The sequence below is a fragment of the Neoarius graeffei genome, chromosome 17, assembly GCF_027579695.1.
Source record: "Neoarius graeffei isolate fNeoGra1 chromosome 17, fNeoGra1.pri, whole genome shotgun sequence".
Taxonomy (NCBI): Eukaryota; Metazoa; Chordata; class Actinopteri; order Siluriformes; family Ariidae; genus Neoarius; species Neoarius graeffei.
This window is the reverse complement of record NC_083585.1, coordinates 26,274,374-26,294,956: the sequence shown is the minus strand read 5'-3', so window position 1 is coordinate 26,294,956 and position 20,583 is coordinate 26,274,374. Positions and strand designations below refer to the sequence as shown.

The following is a 20,583-nucleotide window of genomic DNA, read 5'->3' as shown; positions in this document are numbered from 1 at the left end:
GGAAACATGATCTTCTGAGTCCTTCTCCCAAACAATCCCAGAATCTTTCCTGGGTCCAAACTCAAGTATTTGGGTCAAGTGTGAAAACACACTAAATGAAAGTTGATTTGGGAACACCTCTCTCTGTGTAGTCAGAAAGCATCACAACCAAACCGATTCCTGTTTGGCCTCATTCATAAGTCCAACCCTCCTCTCTTTCGAACAAGAAATTACAGCTCTGATGGACAGTCAGAGGAAAATCAATATTTAATCACTGTATGAGACAGCCTGGCCAACGAGGACTAGGAAAATGAGCAGAGAGAGGGGGGGAAACCCCACGAGGTCTTGGCCCCTTGATCTCTGGTATCTGGACTGACATTTTCTTTTATGTTAGTTTGTCACCTTTGGTGCTGCTTAAGGGTCTGGTCCCATAACACCGATAACTAGAACTACTAATGCCTGAATTTAGTTCCAGTCTGGAGCAGTCACACCACAACTATAATCCCGACTAAAATATCACTTGGTCCTGACGCTCAGGGAAATGAATGCATGCAACTTAGGAATAGTCATGGAAGGTTTTTCCAAGTAGTAACACATTATTCCAGGTCCAGCTGTACAGCTTGGACTTCAAAACAACCCATGCACACACTCCGGTGGATGACAAAATACAGATACATTACGGATTATGGAAATATAATTAAAAAGGAGGATACAAAATACCGTATGGAGTGGTTACAGGTTTTAATACGGCTGCATCACTGGTGCATATAATTTACAGATTGGTCATGGACATTTCAGTATATTACAGATTGGTTACAGGTTTCATACAGATGATGCATCACGGATAAAAAGTTAAGAAGTCTAAAACAATTAAATGCTTGGACTGTCGAAGTTGATAATTAAAATATCTTGCCTGCATGTGTATATATTTACTTTATTATCCCTCGCCCAAGCAAAGTTTGGCGGAGGATATAGAAACAGGTTCCGTCCGTCTGTCCGGTCACATTTTCGTTTCCGGGCCATGTCTTTTTTTTTTTTTTTTTTTTTAAACTACTGAAGATATCTTCATGAAACTTTGTATACATATCAAGCACCATGTGAACTGGTGCCTTTTGTGATTTTGGATTTTTGAAAGAAAAGTATTTTTTTTTTATTTTTACATAAATAGATTTTGACTTGGTTTCTAAGAGTAATGTTCGTTTCCAGAGCATATATCCAAAACTATTCATGATACGGATTTGAAACTTGGTATACATGTTAACAAGGTGGTCTCAATGTGCCTTTTTATACTGAGAAGTTTTAATTTTTCATGTTTCCATGGAAATAGTTTCAGACTTAGTCTCTCAGGTTAGTCTTAGGGGTAGGTTTTGTTTCCGGAGCAGAACTTGAAAACTATGAGTGGTACGGTCTTGAAAGTTGGTATATGTGTTGATTAAGTAATGTATATGTGCCTTTTGATACTAAGAAATGTGAGAGATTTTAATTTCTAGCTCACCTGGACCAGAGGTCTGGTGGGTTTATGCCATGGGCTGCTGAGGTCAGTGTAAAGAGGTAGGGTTGGTTTCCTGCAGCACAACTTGAAAAATGTGACCAACAATATCTTGAAAGTTGGTATATAGGGCGGGGGATATAGACGACTCTGTCTTCTTGTTAATTTGTTATTGATGTTTCATGGAAAATATCACACATCCATGAATAAAAGATCTGTGCTTTGTACTATATTTTTTTATTTTCCATGAATCTGTATTCCGTGACTTCATGATACAAGTACAGTGGTGCTTGAAAGTTTGTGAACTCTTTAGAATTTTCTATATTTCTGCATAAATATGACCTAAAACATCATCAGATTTTCAAACAAGTCCTAAAAGTAGATTAAGAGAACCCAGTTAAACAAATGAGTCAAAAATATTATACTTGGTCATTTATTTATTGAGGAAAATGATCCAACATTACATATCTGTGAGTGGCAAAAGTATGTGAACCTTTGCTTTCAGTATCTGGTGTGACCCCGTTGTGCAGCAATAACTGCAACTAAACGTTTCCGGTAACTGTTGATCAGTCCTGCACACCGGCTTGGAGGAATTTTAGCCCATTCCTCCGTACAGAAGAGCTTCAACTCTGGGATGTTGGTGGGTTTCCTCACATGAACTGCTCACTTCAGGTCCTTCCACAACATTTCGATCGGATTAAGGTCAGGACTTTGACTTGGCCATTCCAAAACATTCACTTTTCTTCTTTAACCATTCTTTGGTAGAATGACTTGTGTGCTTAGGGTCGTTGTCTTGCTGCATGACCCACCTTCTCTTGAGATTCAGTTCATGGACAGATGTCCTGACATTTTCCTTTAGAATTCACTGGTATAATTCAGAATTCATTGTTCCGTCAATGGTGGCAAGCTGTCCTGGCCCAGATGCAGCAAAACAGGCCCAAACCGTGATACTACCACCACCATGTTTCACAGATGGGATAAGGTTCTTATGCTGGAATGCAGTGTTTTCCCTTCTCCAAACATAACGCTTCTCATTTAAAAAAAAAAAGTTCTATTTTGGTCTCATCTGTCCACAAAACATTTTTCCAATAGCCTTCTGGCTTGTCCACGTGATCTTTAGCAGACTGCAGACGAGCAGCAATGTTGTTTTTGGAGAGCAGTGGCTTTCTCCTTGCAACCCTGCCATACACACCATTGTTGTTCAGTGTTCTCCTGATGTTGGACTCATGAACATTAACATTAGCCAATGTGAGAGAGGCCTTCAGTTGCTTAGAAGTTACCCTGGGGTATTTTGTGATCTCGCCGACTATTACACGCCTTGCCCTTGGAGTGATCTTTGTTGGTCGCCCACTCCTGGGGAGGGTAACAATGGTCTTGAATTTCCTCCATTTGTACACAATCTGTCTGACTGTGGATTGGTGGAGTCCAAACTCTTTAGAGATGGTTTTGTAACCTTTTCCAGCCTGATGAGCATCAACAACACTTTTTCTGAGGTCCTCAGAAATCTCCTTTGTTCATGCCATGATATAGTTCCACAAACATGTGTTGTGAAGATCAGACTTTGATAGATCCCTGTTCTTTAAATAAAACAGGGTGCCCACTCACACCTGATTGTCATCCCATTGATTGAAAACACCTGACTCTAATTTCCCCTTCAAATTAACTGCTCATCCTAGAGGTTCACATACTTTTGCCACTCACAGATATGTAATATTGGATCATTTTCCTCAATAAATAAATGACCAAGTATAATATTTTTGTCTCATTTGTTTAACTGGGTTCTCTTTATCTACTTTTAGGACTTGTGTGAAAATCTGATGATGTTTTAGGTCATATTTATGCAGAAATATAGAAAATTCTAAAGGGTTCACAAACTTTCAAGCGCCACTGTATGTACAAATATACCCCGGAAAAATAGCATGTGCTCAGACAACATCACATGTAAACAATGAGCTGATTGGTCAAATGTTTTATTGGATCAGGTCCAGGCCTGGAAAAATGGCTCCAGAAGCAAGCTCACTGATACGGATAAACCCAGGCGTGGGCTATAGGGATAGTCATCGGTCTGGTGTGACCATCGACCACATAAACTGCAGGGGACCTGATTTATTTATAGTTATTGTTATAGTTGTTAGAGTTATCGGTACTGTGGGACCGGGCCTTTATTTTTCTGCACGATTGGAAATCCGGATGCCGATAACCAGTTGATACTTTTTCATAAACAAGTTTGTGTGCGTGTTCATTTATCCATCCATACATAACGTAAGCTTTAAGTGACCCACCATTTTAGTTTCCTTTTTCGTGAGCTTGGTGAGAGGAATGGCTTGCTTTAACACAGCCTCCTAGCTTCTGTCCCAGTGATGACATCATGCTGCTATTATTAAAGGTGTTGCTCTGTTGGATAAATTTCACACAGCAGAAATAGCAGGGGTGCAGTATAACTCCGCTCGACAAATTTCCACAACTCTTCACTTTAGTTGTCAGATATTATTTGGCGTGTTGGGAAAAGTGGTCGAGGACCAACATTAAAGCACTTCCTCCTTCCACAGCAAAGGGATTGTGATTCTTTCATGTCTCTCTTTATGCCTCGTCAGACTGCAACTGTTTGGGGGAAAAAAAATGATTTTCACAATCAACATCTGTAGAGTAAGTGGTACTATTGCACAAAACGTGATAAACCTCAACTTGGTTTTCATCCAGTCTTCATGGTAAGATTGGTCATCTGGTGGTATTGTAATACTCGAGATCGGTCTCAAGACCACTTTTTGAAGGTCTCGGTCTCGTCTTAGAATCGTCCGCATTTTTACTTGGTCTTGTCGGTCTCAGACGTGGAGGACTCGGGATTTTATTTCAAGACTACAAATGTGGAGATATCACTAACTTACTTGCGCATTGTCTGATTTATTTGTTACTGTGATTGGATGTAAAATTTCCTGCTTCGAATGCGACCAATAACGTGACTTGTTGCTAATTTGAAATTTTTCCTCCTGTTAACAGCAGTCACCCCTCCCCCACTGCCCTTCACACACTCATCTGATCCTGGTCTTGACTTGGTGTCTCCCGGTCTTGGTCTTGACTTGATCTCAAACCCTCAAAGTCTTGGACTTGTCTTGGTCTCAATGCACTTTGGTCTTGGTCATGACTTGGTTTCGGTTCAGGTGGTCTATCTTCTCGCCAAAGCATGTTTGCAGAAACGGCGGCACGGTGGTGTAGTGGTTAGCCTCACAGCAAGAAGGTTCTGGATTCAAACCCAGTGGCCAACGGGGGCCTTTCCAGGTACCCCGGTTTCCCCCACAGTCCAAAGGCATGCAGGTTAGGTTAACTGGTGACTCTAAATTGACCGTAGGTGTGAGTGGTTGTGTCTCTCTATGCGTCAGCCCTGCGATGATCTGGCGACTTGTCCAGGGTGTACCCCGCCTCTCGCCCATGGTCAGCTGGGATAGGCACCAACTTGCCTGCAACCCTGTTACAGGATAAGCGGTTACGGATAATGGATGGATGTTTGCAGAAAGGAGGATAAAGTTAATCTTTACCTGAACCACTCCTAAACTTGTTCTCTGTTCCATAACCCCTGCAGAGTTGGGGTATGAGACAGATGAGTCATTAAGCTGCTCTCCCACTCTCTTCCTTTGCCCCCCTGTCTCTTTTCCTCTGTCTTTTCGCACTTGTGACCAGCAACTTTTACATTTTTTCCCTCCTGACCCAGAGGAAGCCAACACCGTACACTGACTGACTCAGTGTTGTGAAATGTTTTTCCCTGAGCAGTGCCTGCAGGGGGTCTGAACGATGACCGAAATCCCTCAACACAGTCAACCTGTGAATGCTTGTTTCTGACCTCTCAATGTTCAGATCTAATTCCACTGAATTACGGAGTATCTGACTCATCTACTGTCCTGATAATTGAACCGCAGCAGCCCCAGTGCTGTGTAACACTGCTCACAGTGTGTTTAATTGTAGATTGTCCACTCATGCGCAGTACTCGGCAATATTCTCATGGGCTTAGCGGTTGTCCTAACAAACCGTAGCCTACTGCGGCCAATGCTAGCAGGAGAAAGCTCCGTGCAGCGCTGATCAGTCAGCTGAAGTTGTTGCTCAATGTAGCGTTGCCGTAACAGAAATCCAGCTGAGGTAAAATTGTAACAGTTCAACACCATAAGCTAACTTGCACACAAAAAACGAATAAAATTGGAAGTCTGTGATTCGAATTCAGTAACTTTCGGTCCACTAAACAAAAATAATTGGGTGTCGGGGAAAATTCTTTTCATGACCTGAACTTGAAAAATCTGAAAGGCCGTCTAGCTTTAATCATATGTTTTAATGCTACATGTAGCTGATGCAGAACCAGCCAGCCTCCCATCCCATAGCCAGCCTTTGGCATATTAATTATTCATCACATAGAGGGATAAAATAGTTTTTTGTTTTGCCACGCAATATTAATGCCAGCATAAATTTCTGTTGTCCAGACACCACAAATGAGCTGCTGCAGTCAACTGAGCCTGGACGCATTGAAGAAAATGGTGTGTGTGGTGTGTGTGTGTGAGTGAGAGACTTCTCATCACATCTAATTATCTGTAGCCGCTTTATCCTGTTCTACAGGGCCGCAGGCAAGCTGGAGCCTATCCCAGCTGACTACGGGCGAAAGGCGGGGTACACCCTGGACAAGTCGCCAGGTCATCACAGGGCTGACACAGAGACACAGACAACCATTCACACTCACATTCACACCTACGGTCAATTTAGAGTCACCAGTTAACCTAACCTGCATGTCTTTGGACTGTGGGGGAAACCGGAGCACCCGGAGGAAACCCACGCGGACACGGGGAGAACATGCAAACTCCGCACAGAAAGGCCCTCGCCGGCCACGGGGCTCGAACCCAGGACCTTCTTGCTGTGAGGCGACAGCGCTAACCACTACACCACCGTGCCGCACAGAGAGAAACTTGGAAGACACATTTACCATATATGCTCATAGTCTTGTGAGATGGGATGTCATCTGGGATTTTGAATGTTGTAATATAATAAAGTAGCTTAGAATTTGTCTTTGTGGTCCTAAAGGAGAGATGTGAGTGAGAACTGATATGTTTTTATTAAACTGATGATAAAGTTTACTAGTGATATTTAATCGTCAGTTGACAAATGTGTCCGTGTCCTTATGGGTGTTGATAATAACTTGATGATAAGGAGACAGAAACTGAAGTACATGCGTTTAAAAAGTGAAGTGCAAAAATCACTAATAAAGATGTCGTAACCTTTGAATGTGTGGGTGATAATATTTCTTGTAAAGTTAGATAGAACCTCACCAACCTATCTATGCCAAAAATACAAGCCCCAGGAAAACTTGACTTAGCCCCTGGTTTGTTCAGTAGCTAGAAACACCCCTGATCCAACCTAGTGGCTTTGCTCATTGCCCATTAGAAAGTCTGATAACAATTTCTTGTTTAATTAAAGCATCTCCAAATTGGAAAAAAAAGTGACTTGGTGGTGAACTCAATGTGTGGGTATAAAATATTGGACATTTTAATGGTTTCATGGTACAGGACTTGATATGTACACTACCGTTCAAAAGTTTGGTGTCACCCAGACAATGTTGTGTTTTCCATGAAAAGTCACACTTTTATTTCCCACCATAAGTTGTAAAATGAATAGAAAATATAGTCGAGACATTTTTCTGGCCATTTTGAGCATTTAATCGACCCCACAAATGTGATGCTCCAGAAACTCAATCTGCTCAAAGGAAGGTCAGTTTTATAGCTTCTCTAAAGAGCTCAACTGTTTTCAGCTGTGCTAACATGATTGTACAAGGGTTTTCTAATCCTCCATTAGCCTTCTGAGGCAATGAGCAAACACATTGTACCATTAGAACACTGGAGTGAGAGTTGCTGGAAATGGGCCTCTATACACCTATGGAGATATTGCACCAAAAACCAGACATTTGCAGCTAGAATAGTCATTTACCACATTAGCAATGTATAGAGTGGATTTCTGATTAGTTTAAAGTGATCTTCATTGAAAAGAACAGTGCTTTTCTTTCAAAAATAAGGACATTTCAAAGTGACCCCAAACTTTTGAACGGTAGTGTAGTTTATTTCTGCCAAATATCACGATCTATTAAAAAAAAAAAACTCCTTCAATGTAAAAATATTTCACATATATTGTGTTTTAGACCCCCATAACTTTCAGGCAATACCTCAGAATATGCTTCTTGCAGAAAGTCTGTAACCAAAGGGTGTGGGAGACGCTGGAATTTGGTTGATTTGGTATGGAATGACCCCACCCACCCAAAAAAAAAAAAAGACAATCCATGTCTTCATTGCTCTAGACTCATTACTCTTCTACCCTGCCTTTGTGCGTGTTTTTGTCCACGTTCTTATTCTTCTTTTTGATGTCAAGAAGTGCTGCTCATAGAATAACAAAAAAACCTCCCACATGAAATCTGATTTGGCTGGGCAGACTGAGCCACATGTTCAGAAATCCAATGTTAATTAGGTTTGACCCCTACATACAAATGTGGCTGGAAGCTGATTGGAAATGTTTGGATTTTTTGTTTGTTTGTTTGTTTGTTTGTTTGTTTGTTTCAGACTGACAACATAGAAAAGCTTTTTGGTTGAAATTGGATGTGGTGGTGAAAAACATATTGAGCAGTCCAACAGAAGATGACTATCTGATATTCCATAGGCGTAGTTTTCAAAACCCAGGTTTTGACTCCTTTCAAAGTTATGAGTCGTCATACAGACACTAGAAGCAGAATTATAATGTATTGATTAAAGAAGGATCCTTAGAAAGCAGACCACAGGACTGAGGAAGCGGTGGGCGCCGTCCATTTCCACAGATTTACCAGGTCAGCATTCTGCGTTGAATAATGAGCTCGGAGAAGACGCACAAAGAAGCAAAGAAATCTTTTTAAAGTATATTCAAAACTATAAAGCAGACAACAGAAATAAGAGATGCAAGCCATGTGATGGGAGGATAATCCATTCTGTTCACTTTTGTGAGGTAAGGTTAGTTTTCTCGTTCTGTAGTTACACACAAATAGTGAAATGGAGTGACCTTTTGTTAACTACCATTAGTTGGCTTGAATATTACGTTCAACGTCCAGTGTTGATCAACATTGTGTAAAATGTGTGGATGTTGTTGTTTAAGCTCATAACCCAGACCATTCTTTAGTACAATTAGCTTCTTGTTATTTATACCCCTGTGCTGAAGGAGGGGGGTATACTGGTTTACCTCTGTCCGTCCGTACCGCCGTATTTCCATCTGTATGAAACACCCTTTTTCTCAGCAACCACGCATCATAGCCAATTGGTACCAAACTTCAGCTTAGGATTCTATACCGTTTTCAGGTCTGTCGCACATCGACTTCCTGTTTGCTGACTGAATGTATTTACGAAACGTATAGCGTGGATTTACAAAATTTTCGTAACACTTTTCTCAGCAACTCCAAATCACAACTGCTTGATATTTGGTACTGAGCTTCAGCTTGGGGTTCTATACCATGTATACCATTTTCAGGTCTGTCGCACATCAACTTCCTGTTTACCGACTGAATGTATTTATGAAACACGGTGGATTTTGACGCTATTTCAAGAAGCAGAATGCTGTTTCAAAATGACAGTTTACCAGGATGCTATTTGAAATCCCTGGGGAGAGACACGGCTCTTTACTTCCTTGTTTCAGGGTTAATTATTTGTTGAAGTCAACATTTATAATAAGTGTCCTATTCCTTCGATTGCGTGCATTCTGATATAAGCGAGAGCGGGGGATGCGTAAGTGAGCAGGAGCTCGCAGCTGATCTTGTATTACAATTGGACTTGAGCATTAGTCAGGCACCTGCCACAATTCACAGGCCCTCACTCTGATTGTTCTCACATTTCTCCAGCTCATTTACCCCAACCTTCCACCTCGTGCTCTCTCTTTTCTACTCTCCAGTTTCTCCTCTCTTTCCCTCCCACACAGCATACAGCTGCCTGGTGCTTCTGTTATGCAGTTCATTACTGTCAATTACAGTGACTCACATCTCCAGCTTGGCAGCACATTCATAGGTGGCTCCTCCCAACAAAGGCACAGATGTCACACAGACACACTCTCTCGCTCGAGTCCCGTCTCTCTCATGGATGACTGCAAGTACTGATTATAGCTATGGATCAGTAAATACTAGACACCTATTTCTTTCAGTACATGGTTGTTTCATAAAATCATAACTTAATTCATTGAAATTAAATACACATTTAAAGCATAATCCATATTAAGTTAAACATCAGGAGGAAATGGATTACCTGTAGATTGTGGGAGACAGACAGACTGACAGATGGTTGGTGGGTCTATCAGATTAATTAATTTTTTAAAAAGTCCACCCTAAAGGCTTTTACACACCAGGGGAGTTTGTTTTTGTGCAATTAATTCGTGTGTGTGTGTGTGTAATTCATCTCATCTCATTATCTCTAGCTGCTTTATCCTGTTCTACAGGGTCGCAGGCAAGCTGGAGCCTATCCCAGCTGACTACGGGCGAAAGGCGGGGTACACCCTGGACAAGTCGCCAGGTCATCACAGGGCTGACACATAGACACAGACAACCATTCACACTCACATTCACACCTACGCTCAATTTAGAGTCACCAGTTAACCTAACCTGCATGTCTTTGGACTGTGGGGGAAACCGGAGCACCCGGAGGAAACCCACGCGGACACGGGGAGAACATGCAAACTCCGCACAGAAAGGCCCTCGCCGGCCACGGGGCTCAAACCCGGACCTTCTTGCTGTGAGGCGACAGCGCTAACCACTACACCACCGTGCCGCCCCGTGTGTATAATTATTATATAAAATATATTATTCGATCCACATTCACTGGATATGAGCAATCACGTGCTCTGATTGGCTACTCTACTACTAGGATATCAGCTCTTATACCGTGAGTAGTGAAAAACAAAATGAGTGTGTTGCTGAACCAACCGAGGATGAACTAAAAACACTACTTGAAAACAAAACCCCCAAAAATACAAAAAAGCAACAAATGATGGTAAGAGTGGCTTATTTTTGAGTTATTATTATAGTATTTTTCACAAATTGCTCCTGTCATTTCACTGATTTGTTTATTCATCTTTAAGCATTAAAATTTGTTGATTTGATTATTATTTTTTTTAAAGACTTGTTCAAAAGCTCAAAGAAGTTTGAAAATTACATAACTAAAATGTCCAAGAAAGAATTAAACAAGTGCCTAAAGCGGTTCTATACCTTGGCACGACAGCAAGACGGCACTAAAACATGTACTCATGGACCATCACGTTTATTTACCAACAAGGGTGAAGTTTTTTTACATTCTGTGTCCGATTGTGTCTTTTGTATAGTGTACAGACGTGGCCGTTATCTACCAATGAAATCCAAAAGATCGAAGTAGTTTGGCACGGCTTCTTATGCAAGATGATAAAGGGAAACTACAAAAGGAAAAGGTCCCCAAAATGTAATGATCCAGAATACGATTGTCTCGATGGGGAATTAGATTGGCGCTTTAAACTGTCTAATCTGGACTTGTGAGAGAAAACTAAGACCCAGCCCATAAAGCTATTCTGTTTTTAACAGCAACTAAAGTACCTGGTACACATTTGCCGAATGGGCAATGGTGAACTCCAAAAACAACTTCTATTTGACATGCGATCTTCTAGATGGACAAAGTTTGAGAATCTTCTGGGATTAGACGCACAACAAATTAGAAGAATAATGATGGATAAGACAGACTTCCAGCAACTGTTGGGCCGAGTCCTGACAGGAGCACCCTGAGGAGTACGATACTCCACTAGGGGAACATGATGATGATGATGATGACGTTCTACAAAAAAGCAACACTAGTGTCAATTTGTGCTGCCATCGATAGGTTTTTAAGAAGTTCACCTAAGAGGACATGATTTTGTTGGACATTTTGTATAAAGGTTTTTTTTTTTTTTTCTTTAGCGAATTTGCAAAAAATAAAAATGCTCTGTTTCTCAAAATCCAGTGAACGTGGATAGAATAAAACAATTATTCCACTCAATGTCGTCGTACATGGCTTATAGCCAACTCGGTGCTACACGCCTCATCGGTGGTCAGCTCATGTATGACTTGATTTTGTGGAATAACTGTTAAAAAAAAAAAAAAAAGCACAGTGACTGTATTTAATGCGTCTTCCTGCCAGCCATCGCTGTCTGTGCCTCTGCCTTAATTAGATTCGCTAATGAGCTCAGAGGAGATTGGACTATGGAGGCGTCAGGTCCAGACAACTTCTTTTACCCCTCCTTTGGTCAGCCTGGTTGCTCTCTCCATTTGAAGAAAATCAGGGAGCTTTCAGCAATTAGCGTGCCATTAGGACCTCTGTCATTTCCTAAGCGGAGCTGCAGAACTTCAGTGCTGTGATTTGTCAGGCCTAATATTGTCGATCAGCCTCAGCTCATTACAGCCCATGTGAAGTGCGAGATGCATTTAACAATACTAATTCCCTCTGATTGAGTGGAGGGTGTTCAATGAATCTCTATAAAGCCACTACTGCAAGGGTAAATTGGCCCTTTGGCACTTTTTCAAACTTACATATTAGAGGTGGAGTGTTTTTAAAAAGCTTTAATTATTTCATTTCATCCTTTGGAATATACTCATGTCTTAGATGCACCAGTATCTGGAGAGAGTTTTTGTACATTTGTGACTGTTGTGTTATGCACTTGTTTAAACCAATGACTGTTTATATATATATTAGTGTGCATCCATAACCTGCTATTCTATAGAGATGAAGCTAAAATTCCTCTATGTTGTCAAATTTGGAGCTAGAGTCTATGCAGTAGAGACTTTTTTTTAAGTGCAATTTAAAAAAAAAAAAACGAGGCAAAGAAGATAAAAGTCAGCAATATAGTGCAGGGAGAGTCAGAAAGCCCAACAGGCTTATTTGAAGCCTCTACCTATAACAGAATCTCATAACATTTTACAAAATTTTACTTTAACACATTGAAAATAAGAGAGAAACTTCATAACAGTGATGGCAAACCATTAGTCACAAAATACCATGCAGTTATATACATACATAATGTATAAGAATCAATTACAAAACAGCAGTTAAATCATCTTTTAAACATCTCTTGAAACTTTTAATAGAGGAATAGTTTTTTGCCAGATGGCAAATGCCGTTCCATAATTGGCACACCGAAATCTTACAGAAAATTGTCCTCTGCTGGTTAGAAATTTAGGAGGATGAAGATCTGTAGACTGCTGAGTTAAATAAGAGTGAACCTGTGAATTAGCTTTAAAATAGCTCTTAAACTACTCAGGAATATTCCCTTTGCTCGAATGAATCTCATAACGAGACAAGAGTCATATCAGGTACACCGCCTCATCAGTGTTGTAGTCGAGTCACTAAACCTTGAGTCCAAGTCCAGTCTCGAGTCCCCAGTGTTCAAGCCCAAGTAAGGAAAAATTTTGAGTCGAGTCCGAGAACAAGACTCCAGCTGCACCATTTGATGGTGGCTGTTGCTGCCTTTATGTGAAAGTGTCTCTGCTACTGTGTTGGACTAACGTTACTGCTCGACTGCCCCGTTTTAGTTAACAGGCTACAGATAAAAAGCTTGTTCATTGCTCAGCAAGCCCCGCCCACTATCAACAGGGCAAATGACATGAGAGAGGGTTAACACTAGCTAGTTCATCGCTCAGCAAGCCCCGCCCACTATCAACAGAGCAATGAGCATAGCGTGTCACTTCATTCTCTGGGTGGAGTCTTACCAAATGATGATTGAAGTTCAAGGTTGTCCCTGTCGTCTGCTCAATAGTTATCCCCCGCCCAAATGAAGTTTGGGTGGGGGATATAGAAATGGGTTCTGTCCGGCTGTCCGTCCGGTCATGTTTTCGTTTCCTGGCCATATCTTTAAAACTACTGAAGATATCTTCATGAAACTTTGTATACATATCAAGCAACATATGAACTGGTGCCTTTTGCTATTTTGGATTTTTGGAAAAAAGTATTTTTCAAATTTTTACATGAAGAAATAGATTTTGACTTAGTTTTGAAGAGCAATGTTCATTTCTGGAGCATATATCCAAAACTATTCATGATACGGATTTGAAACTTGGTATACATGTTAACAAGGTGATTGTAGATGTGCCTTTTCATACTAAGAAATTTGAGAAATTTTAATTTTTCATGTTTCCATGGAAACAGTTTCAGACTTAGTCTCTCAGGTTAGTCTTAGGGTAGGTTTTGTTTACGGAGCAGAACTTGAAAACTATGAGTGGTACGGTCTTGAAAGTTGGTATATGTGTTGATTAAGTAATGTATATGTGCCTTTTGATACTAAGAAATGTGAGAAATTTTTTTCTTTTTAGCTCACCTGGACCAGAGGTCTGGTGGGTTTATGCCATGGGCTGCTGAGGTCAGTGTAAAGAGGTAGGGTTGGTTTCCTGCAGCACAACTTGAAAAATGTGACAAACAATATCTTGAAACTTGGTATATAGTTGGTACAGTGGGGCAAAAAAGTATTTGGTCAGTCACCAATTGTGCAAGTTCTCCCACTTAAAAAGATGAGAGAGGCCTGTAATTTTCATCATAGGTACACTTCAACTATGAGAGACAGAATGAGAAAAAAAATCCAGAAAATCACATTGTCTGTCTGATTTTTAAAGAATTTATTTGCAAATTATGGTGGAAAATAAGTATTTGGTCAATAACAAAAGTTCATCTCAATACTTTGTTATATACCCTTTGTTGGCAATGACAGAGGTCAAACGTTTTCTGTAAGTCTTCACAAGGTTTTCACACACTGTTGCTGGTATTTTGGCCCATTCCTCCATGCAGATCTCCTCTAGAGCAGTGATGTTTTGGGGCTGTCGCTGGTCAACATGGACTTTCAACTCCCTCCAAAGATTTTCTATGGGGTTGAGATCTGGAGACTGGCTAGGCCACTCCAGGACCTTGAAATGCTTCTTACGAAGCCACTCCTTCGTTGCCCGGGCGGTGTGTTTGGGATCATTGTCATGCTGAAAGACTCAGCCACGGTTCATCTTCAATGCCCTTACTGATGGAAGGAGGTTTTCACTAAAAATCTCACGATACATGGCCCCATTCATTCTTTCCTTTACACGGATCAGTCGTCCTGTCCCTTTGCAGAAAAACAGCCCCAAAGCATGATGTTTCCACCCCCATGCTTCACAGTAGGTATGGTGGTGTTTGGATGCAACTCAGCATTCTTTCTCCTCCAAACACGACAAGTTGAGTTTTTACCAAAAAGTTCTATTTTGGTTTCATCTGACCATATGACATTCTCCCAATCCTCTTCTGGATCATCCAAATGCTCTCTAGCAAACTTCAGACGGGCCTGGACATGTACTGGCTTAAGCAGGGGGACACGTCTGGCACTGCAGGATTTGAGTCCCTGGCGGCGTAGTGTGTTACTGATGGTAGCCTTTGTTACTTTGGTCCCAGCTCTCTGCAGGTCATTCACTAGGTCCCCCCGTGTGGTTCTGGGATTTTTGCTCACCGTTCTTGTGATCATTTTGACCCCACGGGGTGAGATCTTGCGTGGAGCCCCAGATCGAGGGAGATTATCAGTGGTCTTGTATGTCTTCCATTTTCTAATAATTGCTCCCACAGTTGATTTCTTCACACCAAGCTGCTTACCTATTGCAGATTCAGTCTTCCCAGCCTGGTGCAGGTCTACAATTTTGTTTCTGGTGTCCTTTGACAGCTCTTTGGTCTTGGCCATAGTGGAGTTTGGAGTGGGACTGTTTGAGGTTGTGGACAGGTGTCTTTTATACTGATGAGTTCAAACAGGTGCCATTAATACAGGTAACGAGTGGAGGACAGAGGAGCCTCTTAAAGAAGTTGTTACAGGTCTGTGAGAGCCAGAAATCTTGCTTGTTTGTAGGTGACCAAATACTTATTTTACCGAGGAATTTACCAATTAATTCATTAAAAATCCTACAATGTGATTTCCTGGATTCTTTCCCCTCATTCTGTCTCTCATAGTTGAAGTGTACCTATGATGAAAATTACAGGCCTCTCTCATCTTTTTAAGTGGGAGAACTTGCACAATTGGTGGCTGACTAAATACTTTTTTGCCCTACTGTATATAGGGCGGGGGATATAGACGACTCTGTCTTCTTGTTCTTCTACATATAGAACACACAGCAGTGCATCCCCCCCCCCCCCCCCCCCCCCCCCCACACACACACACACACTGCATGAGAAGTCTGCATAAGCAAAGCGGACAATCCTAGGGGCGTTCTTTTCAGGCATTTTAGCACCGTTGACGTTAGTTTGTTCCTGAACATGACGTATGAACAGGTGAATGTGCATTCTCTTGCACAAAATTAGTATAAAAATTAATGCAGATATAAATATCTTATGCCAAATTAATATGGCATGTTGCAAAAATAAAGGAAAAGTCCAAGTCCTTGTCTCCAGTTTACGAGTCCGAATGCAGTTAATGCACGAGTCCGGGTTATCAGTGCTCAAGTCCAAGTCAAGTCACGAGTCCTTAAAATTAGGGCACAAGTCCTGGACTTGAGTACTACAAGCTTGCTTCTCATTTGGCAGGCCCTTCTACCAATACCAAGGTCGACCAAGGCTGTCAATCATTTCATTCCCAAGTGTATCTATGCTTTCTTACTAGATCATAGAATAATGTTTTAAAACCTAATTTCTGGGAATTTTTTTTTTTTAAATGTGTACATATCGGCATCCGGAAAACTAACTGTTCAAATTAGACATGGTCAATGGAAAAAAGTTTAGATGAGAAAAGTGACATGGAAAATGGCCGGGTTTTTTTTTTTGTCATTGAAATACCTGTGAATGGGCGGGGCTACACATTATACTGCAGTCAGCCAGCAGGGGTGCTCGAGCTGTATTTGCTTCCCTTTTTAGAGACGTTATGCCATCCATGTTTTTTAGTCATTGGTTTAAACTTGGGTGTACTAATGTGCACTAGCCGAACAATCCACCAAGCATGTAAACGCAGAAATGAAAGTGTTTCAGTTGAATGCCTTGCCCATCTCACCCCATGACCTGTTAGGTATGCTTCATCCGTGCATCATTGTTACTTACAATGATTTTTTTTTTTTAGCATGATTTTTAACAAGGCACGCCACACTTAGATGATTCATCTGATGCATACACACAATGGTTAGGTCTGACTGCTTGTTTTGTTAAAAGAGTGGTGGGCAGATAGTGGTTTCTGCAGAGGGACAAGCCTCCTGAAGTGTATATTCTGATGGAGAGAAGAGAAACAACATTTTCTGGATGGCTCAAATGTCAGGAAAAATAAGGGTGTTGCACAGAGCGTTTGGCAGCAAACAGGCCTGGTGTAAAGCTGCTCTACTGGCCTCCAAATGCATACAAGGACTCAGCAGACAGGCAAGACGGATAACCATCGGATTAAAGATCATTAGATCCCACAACTGCACAATCGGTGACTCATCTGTTTGCACCAGGGGTCAAGCAATGGATGCTGAAATGGGCAAATATGGCTCTGGTTAATATTTACTAGGTATGCGTCAGTACTGCTCTGCTACTTACTGTACATTTTCTTGTACTTCTTGTACATCGTCATGCTAATAAACGGATGGTACAACGTGTATTTCATGATTATGTCTCATGTTCTTTAATCCATCAGCAAAACTAAAGAACACAGGACCATAAAAAAGGTACCGACTTCATAAGCACTAATACAGCTACAAACCCGAGTAATGTCATACAGCTGTGTTCTACAGTTCATGAGAAAACAAGCAAAGAAAATCCCTCTCATGTCCCCGGGGGCTGCACTGAGTCATGACTGGCCGTTTAAAGCCTCCATTTAAAGATGTTTTTGTTGCCAGAATGTCTGGGTTTTTTTGCTGTTAAAAATAATTTCTACTCAAAGAACTAAATAAGGCTGAGTAGTTTAACTGATAAAAATCAATGCAAATATCAAAAGGAACTACTACAGAATTTTCCGACAATACAGGTAACTGGATCAAACATCTAATGGCATTTTAAATAGTATCTTTCATCGAGAGGATGAGGATGGCCAACCTGAGTGCACAGAGCAGGATCCGTGAGCGTGGTCATTAAAACGAGTGCAAGGTGTTCATTTATGCAAGGAGTTAATTGCTAGGAGCAAGTTGCCTCTGATTGATTAATACTAAGTAGGTTTGAGGGGGGAAACTGGGATTTGCTTGGAAATTAAAATGGAAATTCAGTCCGACAATGAAAGCTGCATGTGGATGATGATGATGATGATGATTATTAATAATAATAGGCATATCAGGTGAAAATTCAATTCAGAATTGAATGCAGAACAACATGCGTTTTACAGAATTAAAATATGTTCATCCGTTATTGATATATTACAAACCAAAGAATGGAAAAAATGGCTTAATTTTTAGAAAACTGCCGTAATATTCTGTCTGAGGATCACATGGTCCAAAATGGGCCTCTAACCAATGAGATCAATTTTTTTTTCTTAACTTTTCTATGTTTTAAGATATTTACATGGAGATTGGCAGGCACATAGATGGTTGTATACCGAATACAAAGTTTGAAAAATTAGTATTTAATTAGCATAAATGATGCTAATTAGGTAAAACCATAAAATCGGTGCACTCAATAAAAAAGTAACGAAAGATTATTTCTAATCCCCTCTTAGTGCTCTGTAGGCCTTTGTATTTCTCAAAAGTAGGGCCTACTAGTGTTTTATATGAAAGACTAGAAAAGCACTCGGAGAGCGCAGACCTCGGCCAAGAATCCTTTAAAAAAATCCGGGATCCAGAAGGTGATCTGGATCACCGCCAAAATTTAATGGATTGTTACTTGTGCCCAGTCACACCTCTGGAAAAAATTTCAGAGCAATCCGTTCATTACTTTTTCCGTAATGTTGCTAACAGACAAACCAACAAACAAACCAACGCAACCGAAAACATAACCTCCTTGGTGGAGGTAATAATAATAACTAGAATGCATTTCCGGAGAAAATGCGAAAGTGTGCTTGCTCAGGTGCGCCGCCATGGCAACCCGGCAAGAGAGGCGACTGCCCACCCACACAAGTTTTGTGTCAACACGCGAAAGTTTGACCAAGACACAAGGCAGATTCTCATATGGAGATGACAGGCTGGGAAGGTTCTTTACAGGGACATCCCAATGTTGATGTAATTCTAAATCCGTAAAGAGAGATGACCCAAAACACGTTTTTGCTCATTGTGGCACCCCCTAGTGGCCAAATGACTCCAAATTTGATGAGGGTACATGAACTGGCGCCGAATGTCATCTCAACAAATATGGTCTTGATACGTCAAAGCGTTTCTGAGATATGAGCCAAAATACGTTTTTGCTAATTGTAACGCCCCCTAGTGGACAAATGACACCATATTTGATGAGGGCAGTTTGGGTGGTGTCCAAAGTCATGCCACTAAATATGGTCTTGATACATCAGTGTTTCCGTGATATGAGCTCACTTCCTGTTTGGTGGCTTCATCATTGATTTTGATTGGCTGCCACGGGCGAACGCTTCGACGTATGAAAGCGAAATAAATATAATTTATTAGGCTTGGACTGGAGATCATGTGTGCCAAGTTTCATGATGATCGGACAAAACATGCGGCCAGGGTCACTCTACCTTCACTTTGGACAAAATTCAAAATGGCGGAAAATCTAATTAGGCAGAGAATGACGTTATAGGGTGCATTGGAATCGTCTAGCTCCAAGGATTCCAACGGCACCAGACTTATGAAAATCGGACATGTGGATCAAAAGTTACGTGCATGAACGCATGCAAGACTGATCAGTTGGTGGCGATAGAGCGTGAGACGTACCAACATGAAACTTGATGAAATCAATCAGGGTCCACTCCTATCAGTGTATCAAGTTTCATGACTTTACACCTTACGGTTTGGCCTACAGAAGGAAAAATCTGTTTTTTGCGTCGCGCGCCCATTCATTTCAATGGGGAAAAAATTAATCCTTTAAAAAAATCCGGGATCCAGAAGGTGATCTGGATCACCGCCAAAATTTAATGGATTGTTACTTGTGCCCAGTCACACCTCCTGGAAAAAATTTCAGAGCAATCCGTTCATTACTTTTTCCGTAATGTTGCTAACAGACAAACCAACAAACAAACAAACGCTACTGAAAACATAACCTCCTTGGCGGAGGTAAATATAAATGATTATTTCGAATAATATTCACAACTTTTAAGGCAAACCTCAAAACAACTCTGAGCCACATCCAGTAAACAATTTCATTTAATTGAAATTGAAACTCATGTTTCTGACTTCTGGTTTTTAAAAATCTCATTCTGACCACTAAGATCTCAATATTTTTCATCAAAACAACTACAATTATATTTGAAAATAGTTATTTATTCACAGGAATCGGTTTGATTTGAAAAAAATAAGTAGGTAAAGCTATGAAAACTCACTTCAAAGTTTCCTGTGAATCATAACGTCAAAACTAGCAGACGGAAAATTTTGCTGAATCCTTCATCAGAAACAGGTGAGAGCGAGAGAACATCCCTATAAAAGTTATCTGATTCATATTCACGAGTAATCCAGTCAGAAACCGATCAGGAGAGAGAGAGAGAGAGTCTGACCGCTTTCCCGTGACTCAAAAAGAAAAGCACCGGCAGTTTCCCGACGTCCCGCGAGCAGAGAGTGAACTCTGTTGTACCGACTTCAACCTGCCGTTACTCCCAAAGTACTGAACAGATCTTAACCAGATACATTTCTTTGGAAAGCAGATTATAAGCTTTTTAATGATTGTATTCATGATAGAAAATATTCAATAGTTAAGCAATGACAGATTTGGAAACTTAGATGAGCGTCTGCATGGGCAATTTTCATTGTGCATGCAGACTGATTTGCATATATATATATATATATATATAATTTTTTGGTTGTTGCAGAAAACCGTTTTGTCTGATTTAATCTTTTTTTTTTCTCTTTATGTCTTGCCATTTTTTATGTGCACACATCTGTGAAAACGTGGGACAGAGCAAATCAAAGAGGCAGCTTTAGTGTTGCATGACTAGCAATAAAAGAGCTATTAGCATCATAAAACTGATTATGCAGTCAGCCAGCGCCTTGATTGCTCCAAGATATCAACAGCATCCATCATGTTGGAAGACAGCAACCTGACTTTATCTCA

General features: G+C 40.8%; 1 protein-coding gene across 4 annotated transcripts in view; it reads left to right on the top strand.

Annotated features, from left to right (window-relative positions):
• The window catches only part of sgsm2 (small G protein signaling modulator 2), a 127,306-nt gene that overhangs the window by 48,190 nt on the left and 58,533 nt on the right, over positions 1-20,583 (top strand). The window lies entirely within an intron of this gene.